The sequence below is a fragment of the Bufo bufo genome, chromosome 6, assembly GCF_905171765.1.
Source record: "Bufo bufo chromosome 6, aBufBuf1.1, whole genome shotgun sequence".
Classification (NCBI taxonomy): Eukaryota; Metazoa; Chordata; class Amphibia; order Anura; family Bufonidae; genus Bufo; species Bufo bufo.
This window is the reverse complement of record NC_053394.1, coordinates 422,421,498-422,429,898: the sequence shown is the minus strand read 5'-3', so window position 1 is coordinate 422,429,898 and position 8,401 is coordinate 422,421,498.

Sequence of the window (8,401 nt, the reverse complement as noted above, 5' to 3'; positions counted from 1 at the left end):
TATCAATTCGAGACTGAAATGTTGAGCAGTATTCGTTGTTCTGCATGAGGTTTTGGAGGGTCGGCAGTTTCGGTTCCAGCCAATCGTTGAAGTGGACGGGACGAGGACTATTCTGTCAAGACTTCGTTCCGGTTTGTTCCTGGTTCGCGCCCAGATGACTGGCGGTTCCTTCCCGTGATGTCCGGAATGTTTCGGTTTCCAGTTTCGTTGGGACTTTTGGGACTCTTGTTACAAAGAAAGAGGAGGTTTTACAGGAGGAGTTACCTATTATACTAGGACTATGGGGAGGGGTTTGGTCACATGTTCATTTTTTCTTTGCTGCTATTGGTCAGAGTAAAGAAGGAGAATAGCAATACTCGCCTCCGTGTCTTTAATAAAATCATGACTTTACGTCATGAAATAGGAAAATCATCTGATTATACATAGTAATTAGATCTCCCCTCAGTCGTCTTTTTTCTAAAGTGAATAACCCTAATGTTGATAATCTTTCAGGGTACTGTAGTCCCCCCATTCCAGTTATTACTTTAGTTGCACTCCTCTGGACCCTCTCCAGCTCTGCTATGTCTGCCTTGTTTACAGGAGCCCAGAACTGTACACAGTACTCCATGTGTGGTCTGACTAGTGATTTGTGAAGTGGTAGGACTATGTTCTCATCACGGGCATCTATGCCCCTTTTGATGCAACCCATTATCTTATTGGCCTTGGCAGCAGCCGCCTGACACTGGTTTTTGCAGCTTAGTTTGCTGTTTATTAAAATTCCTAGGTCCTTTTCCATGTCAGTGTTACCCAGTGTTTTACCATTTAGTACGTACGGGTGACTTGCATTATTCCTTCCCATGTGCATAACTTTACATTTGTCAGTGTTAAACCTCATCTGCCACTTATCTGCCCAAGCCTCCAATCTATCCAGATCCCTCTGTAGTAGTATACTGTCCTCTTCAGTGTTAATTACTTTACACAGTTTAGTGTCATCTGCAAAAATTGATATTTTACTGTGCAAACCTTCTACAAGATCATTAATAAATATATTGAAGAGAATAGGGCCCAATACTGACCCCTGAGGTACTCCACTAGTGACAGTGACCCAATCTAAGTCTGTACCGTTAATAACCACCCTCTGTTTTCTATCATTGAGCCAGTTACTTACCCACATACAGACATTTTCTCCAAGTCCGAGCATTCTCATCTTATATACTAACCTTTTATGTGGTACAGTGTCAAATTCTTTGGAAAAGTCAAGATATACGACATCCATTGATTTGCCGCTGTCAAGTCTAGAACTTACCTCCTCATAGAAACTGATTAAATTAGTTTGACATGACCGAGCCCTCATGAAGCCATGCTGATATGGCGTTATTTGCTTATTTTCATTGAGGTACTCCAAGATATGAATGTAGCAGAGTTAACACACATGCTTTATGAGACATGTTATCTAAACTAAATGCGTGAAGCAAATGCTTTTCAATGGCTTTTGTTTCAAGATAACGCGATGAGTTAAGAAATTTGAGTTAAGAGTGTGTGTGTTACCCCTGCTACATCTGTAGCATCTCTTAGAAAACCTTCAAACAGTTTACCCATGACAGATGTTAAAGTTACCAGCCTATAGTTCCCGGGCTCTGTTTTTGGACCCTTTTTGAATATTGGCACCACATTTGCTATGCACCAATCCTGTGGAACACTCCCTTTCAGTATAGAGTCATTAAATATCAAAAATAAGGGTCTGGCTGTGACATTACTTAATTCTCTTAGGATACGGGGGTATATGCCATTTGGTCCTGGCGATTTGTCTATTTTAATGTTTTTAAGACGCCGCTCTTGTTCTTCCTGGGTCAGACAGGGTACTTTTAATGGGGACTTTTACATTGTGCATTTCATCTGACAGTTTATTTTCTTCAGTGAATACAGTGGAAAAAATAATATTTGATAGCTTTGCTTTCTCCTGATCGCTCTCTGCAACTGCCCCCCCCCCCCCCAATTACTCTGTAGAGGGCCGACACCTTCAGATTTATACTTTTTACCATTTATATAATTGAAAAACATTTTAGGGTTAGTTTTGCTCTCTTTGGCTTTAAATTTGAAAGCTTAGTTAATCACAGGGTGCCCTGGGATCCCGATCAATCAGCTGTAGTCTGTGATGAAGTGTTCCCTAGAGCACCACTACAGGAGAAATTAGGTATTGCATAGTTCTCATAGAATTCTCTCATGTTTTCTGATTGATATTGCAGTGATGTCAGATGCATACCTAACACAAACGCCGAGTGAAATAACCCTGGGAGTCGGCCAGTCTGCTACCATCACGTGCTCCATTGAAAATAATATTGACATCAGAGAAATGCAGTTTTGGAAGAACAAGGAAAATCTTCTCAGTTTGACAATACAGACAAGTGACATTTCTTCCAAGTTGAGATTTTCTGGCACCTTTGGTGAATTCAAATGGATTTTAGATGATGGAGAACATACGGGTTCATATATATGTACTGCCAAGACAGGTAAAAGAATGGATATGAATGTTAATAGGGGGATTTTCTATTTTGTGATAAAATCAGGGACCCCCACCACCTCGAGGATCTCTGGGACCTTCACCACCCACACAGGCGAGTTTTTCCTAACCATTTGTTAAAATCACACCCTGGTCAGGAAAACTGGTGGTTCCCTACCCTGTCATATATAGTACTGTGTAGACCACAGGCTAATTCAAATTCCTGGCCTACCATGTGTACTCTTTCCATGCAGGCCTGGTATTCGCTCGCTCCTTATATGGGTCATGTATATACTGGTCACCTCTGGGAACCACACCTTTCAAGGAAAATGGGGGTCTCCTTATGGTCATCTGGTGATACTATGAAATCAAGGAAAGATGCAGAGGTGTTCTCCAGTGAAGTCTAAGGGGGTTGCTGGTTCAGCCATCTTTGCACCTTCTATAGATGGCAGTGGAGAGGTTCAGATATATGTCCAGTCACTACTTATATGTGGCTATAAGAGTGGACAGGCAGGATCTTGTCCCAGAAGTGGCATGGCGACCTCAATCAGATAGTTGCCCAGGGACCTCCCTGATGTTTAAACATCAGCCCAGTCTCCTAACTAGACATTGACTCTGCTTCCACCACCAAAATTTAAAGACAATGGTGGCTTTCTAGGGAAAAAAATGAATTCTCACCGTCTCTTCTGGATCAACTTCTTCATAACGAAGTGGTTGGGCAAGCAATGTTGGGTGATGTAATCAGATGTGTTTCACTAAGACAGAGCTGATATTTGCCAGGTGACGTAGGAGATTGGATCTTTTTCTGATCTTCACCATTGGGGAGAGAATATATTGTATGTAACTAGCTACATGTCTAGGGAAGTGGTGGCGAACCTATTGCACGCATGCCAGAGGGTGCACTCGGAGCCCTCTCATGCGGTTCTGTGTGGAGTGGACTGTGCGTAGGGTTGCCACCTGTGCACTATTACTAATGAGCGCTTCCAATGTGCAGCCTATTCTGTTTGTGTTAAAAAAATATATATAAAATGAAAATATAAGAGTGAAACTGGATCGCACATCCTCATACTATGCTTTGATCTAATAACTGCTTCTCAGCATAATTAACATAGCTTCTCCGTGCAATTGATAGAATACCGCCCGCTATGTTGCATGCTAATTAAAATCACCTGGGCCGAATGGGGAGGAGCTCTGATACCAGAGTAAGAAAAAATGGGACAGATTCGACAAAAATATATCCAAAAATAAGAATGAATAGCAGGAGTCTGCATAAGGGTTTACAAATTCCTACCAGCTCTCAGTTGGAGTTCCTGAGAGCATATAATAAGGTGAGCTTTGACAACTGCTCACATGGTGCGGTGCTGCGCAGCGGCCATTGTTGCTTCGGTACTGTGCTGGTGGGTTGGTGGGGTCCAGTGCCGGGGTGGCTTTTCCAGGCAGTGGGGGTGCTGTTTGGCTGCTGGGTTCCGCCGCCTGCTGGTGCGGTGCCGGTGGTCGCCATGCAGCGCCGCAGCAAATTTAGAGTAGGTTCCCACTCAAGGAGGCAACCTTGTTGTGGTGAGTGGGCCTATGCTTTTTGATCAAAATGTATACTAATACCTCATGTATAGCATGCAACATAGGGGGGGTATACTATCAATTTCGCTGTGAAGCGTTGTTAATTATGCTAAGCAGGTATTAGATCAAAGCATAGTATGAGGATGTGCGATCCAGATTCATTCTTATTTTTGGAAAAAAAATAATCTCATCCATTTGATCGTGCCATGGGGAATGCTCGCTGCTCATTGGATGCGCAGGACAGGACCAGCGCTCCAGCATGATGACATTTCGCAGCATTGACTGGAAGCAACAGGACCTGCGAAACATCATCACGCTGGAGCGCAGGTCCTGTGCTGAGCTTCCAGTCAGCAGCGAGTTTTCCCCGCGAGTGTTCAAAATGGGGGCCTTATTAATACTGGGGGACACTAATGGGACCTTCATAATACTGGGGGACACTACTGGGGCATTAATACTTAGGGCTACTAATGGGGGCCTTATTAATACTGGGGGCCACTACTGGGACCTTATTAATACTGGGGGCCTTATTAATACTGGGGGGCCATTGCTGGGGTCTTATTAATACTGGGGGCCACTAATGAGACATTTTTAATACTAGGGGCGCCAACTGGGGGCCACTAATGGGGACCTTATTAAAACTGGGGGCTACTAATGGGGGCCTTATTAATACTGGGGGACACTACTGGGGGTCTTATTAATACTGGGGGGCCATTACTGGGGCCTTATTAATACTGGGGGCCACTAATGGGACATTTTTAATACTAGGGGCGCCAAAGGGGGCATTCATTTTACTGGGGCCTGTGTTAAGCCATGCCTCCACAGCTTAACTTGGCCGATATTTTTCAGTATTCAGGTTAAATTGCTGTGTTGGCACTTTGCAATAAATAAGCGGGTTTTGAGTTGCAGTTTGGGCACTCGGTCTCTAAAAGGTTCGCCATCACTGGCCTAGGCCATACATACAATGGAGGCAGCCATGAAGCTGCCTTCTGTACAAAAATCATTGGGGTCTAGCTCTGATGTCACCAATAGGTATAGAAACTAGAACCTGGCTGTCCTTGTTCACAGGTTCTGCATTATAAGCATACAAAGGAGTAAAAAACTGTAGAGGCTTCTCTATTTTCTCTACTTTGTCTATTACATAGGATGAGGAGTAGCAGTAGTTGTAGGTGGGTAAAAAAGTATTAGCTACTCTTGACCCAAAAAGGGGGTGTGAGATAGTAAGAGCCAACATGAGAAGTGATCCCTTTAGACATTTGCTCTAGAACACTGTCCATCCTCCTTAAAGAACATACTATAATGTTGGCGAGCCAGCCAGGCAGAACATAGCATAGTATATACAGGTCAGGAATTGACCTTTATAATTGACATTTGTAGATTAGAGAGAGTTGGAGGTATTGTAATGAGCAGACTATGAAATGCACTAATTCTTTTCTGTTTTCTTCAGAAATGAACGCCTTGAAGCTCTCAGGTACGTAGGACAAAGAGATTTTCAGCAATTATAGTAAATATTCTATTGTTATCCATCCAGTCAAAGCTCAACTAAGATATGGTTGAGGTGAGGTGCTAGTCACACAGTATGACAGCTTACAGGCAAGGGTGGACTGGCCATAGACCCTACAGGGAAATCTCCTAGTGGGCCAATGCCCAGGTGGCCACCCAAGCCCTCCTCATGGCCACCATCCTGGTACATAAAAATCGGATGCATTAATTAATGTAGGAGCATCAGACCTTTATGCACCTGGTCAGCGGCCGTAGGTGCCCTGCTGAAGTCAACCTTATTACCATACCATCCTCTGGACGATAATACAGTTTCATACTGTGGTGTCGGTGGCAGTATTTTGTGCAGTACTGTAGTATTTGGTTGTGCTGGGGTGATATTATGTTCTGCACTACAGTATTGCTGTTCCAGGGGGGCACCACCAATGAGGCCAGGAGATCGCCTTAGGCAGCACCAGGTAGGGGTAAGAGGGGGGCAACGGAAGGGCCATGGGCTAAAGGGGTTAGGTTAAAAAATTAGCATTGGGGAGCGAGGGGCGCCTCAGGCAGCAGAAAGGCTAGGTACACCCCTGTGCTGATCCCCCTCTACTTCTGTTGTCCCTGCTAAAATAGGTTGGCAATTTGGACCCACCTACAACATGGAGCCATGTTTCAGTTGTTCTCCAGGGCCACTTTACGTTCTCAGTCCGCCCCTGCTTATAGGAAACTAGCATCAATTTGGATGCGAAAGGAGCATAAGAGGTCACGCATTTCAAGATCAATCCAGTATTTGTAAAGCTACTCTGCATTGTAATGATATAATTCGGTGGTCACTAACCTGTGGCTCTTCAGCTGTTACAAAACTACAACTCCCAGCTTGCCCTGGCATGAGCTGGTAAACCACAGGGTGCAGACCACTGCTATAAATGTAAGTTTATTTTAATGAAGTACTTTATTTCTGTTCTAGAGGGAGTTCATAAAACAAACCAAATTGACTGCCCTTCTCCGGATGAATCCTCAACCAACGTGACTCTTAATAACGGAAGCAATAAAATTGCAACTCTTTCTGTGATCCCCGGAGAGTACCGCAGTCGATTAGATATCTCTGGTACTATTTTGGCTCTCAACCTGACGCTGAAGAATGTGAATATAAGGGATATTGATTCATACCAATGCAAAGGAAGAGCAAAGGGCATAGCAGAAGACAGCCTACATGGAAAGCCTACTATTCTTAATGTGAAAGTAAGTACTACACTGCCATTGACGACTTTATGATTGTGTTTGATGGGGTTATCCCGAAGGTAGGTGATAAATTACAGATGACAAAACACCTCCCTAGCCTATACTAAATAAATCACACCCATTGATAGCATACAGGTGAAACTCGGAAAATTAAAATATCGTGCAAAGTTCATTTATTTCAGTAATGCAACTTAAAAGGTGAAACTAACATATGAGACTCATTACATGCAAAGCGAGATATTTCAAGCCTTTATTTGTTATAATTTGGATGATTATGACTTACAGCTTATGAAACTCCAAAGTCACAATTTTCAGGTCCCCTTTGCTCAGGGGGTATGGATTAATTAGCTGACTAGAGTGTGACACTTTGAGCCTAGAATATTGAATATCAGTTGGCAGAAAAGAGACTAGATGGAAAAGGATGCAGGGAACATAGCAAAGGGCAGGTACACAGGGGTGATCTATATCTTCAACAGTAGATTACAAATATTTAAAGGATACACTCCCTACAGATGTCTGTCCTCTTATGCGTGTGCCTTATGTGAAGTAATGAACCACTTCATGTAAACATATGCCCCCACATGCACGGAACGTATACCCTGAGCATGTGAATGCTCCAATGAACAAATAACGGCACATGTGTAAACACAAAATGGTTCAACACTAGCCACCACAATCATGCCAGGAGGCTTGAGTCAAACATAAACAGTTGTAACTCAAAGGTATTCATATACAGTTGCAAGAAAAAGTATGTGAACCCTTTGGAATGATATGGATTTCTGCACAAATTGGTCATAAAATGTGATCTGATCTTCATCTAAGTCACAACAATAGACAATCACAGTCTGCTTAAACTAATAACACACAAAGAATTAAATGTTACCATGTTTTTATTGAACACACCATGTAAGCATTCACAGTGCAGGTGGAAAAAGTATGTGAACCCTTGGATTTAATAACTGGTTGAACCTCCTTTGGCAGCAATAATTTCAACCAAACGTTTCCTGTAGTTGCAGATCAGACGTGCACAACGGTCAGGAGTAATTCTTGACCATTCCTCTTTACAGAACTGTTTCAATTCAGCAATATTCTTTGGATGTCTGGTGGGAATTGCTTTCTTGAGGTCATGCCACAGCATCTCAATCAGGTTGAGGTCAGGACTCTGACTGGGCCACTCCAGAAGGCGTATTTTCTTCTGTTTAAGCCATTCTGTTGTTGATTTACTTCTATGCTTTGGGTCGTTGTCCTGTTGCAACACCCATCTTCTGTTGAGCTTCAGCTGGTGGACAGATGGCCTTAAGTTCTCCTGCAAAATGTCTTGATAAACTTGGGAATTAATTTTTCCTTCGATGATAGTAATCCGTCCAGGCCCTGACGCAGCAAAGCAGCCCCAAACCATGATGCCCCCACCACCATACTTCACAGTTGGGATGAGGTTTTGATGTTGGTGTGCTGCGCCTCTTTTTCTCCACACATAGTGTTGTGTGTTTCTTCCAAACAACTCAACTTTGGTTTCATCTGTCCACAGAATATTTTGCCAGTACTGCTGTGGAACATCCAGGTGCTCTTGTGCAAACTGTAAACGTGCAGCAATGGTTCTTTTGGACAGCAGTGGCTTCCTCTGTGGTATCCTCCCATGAAATCCAT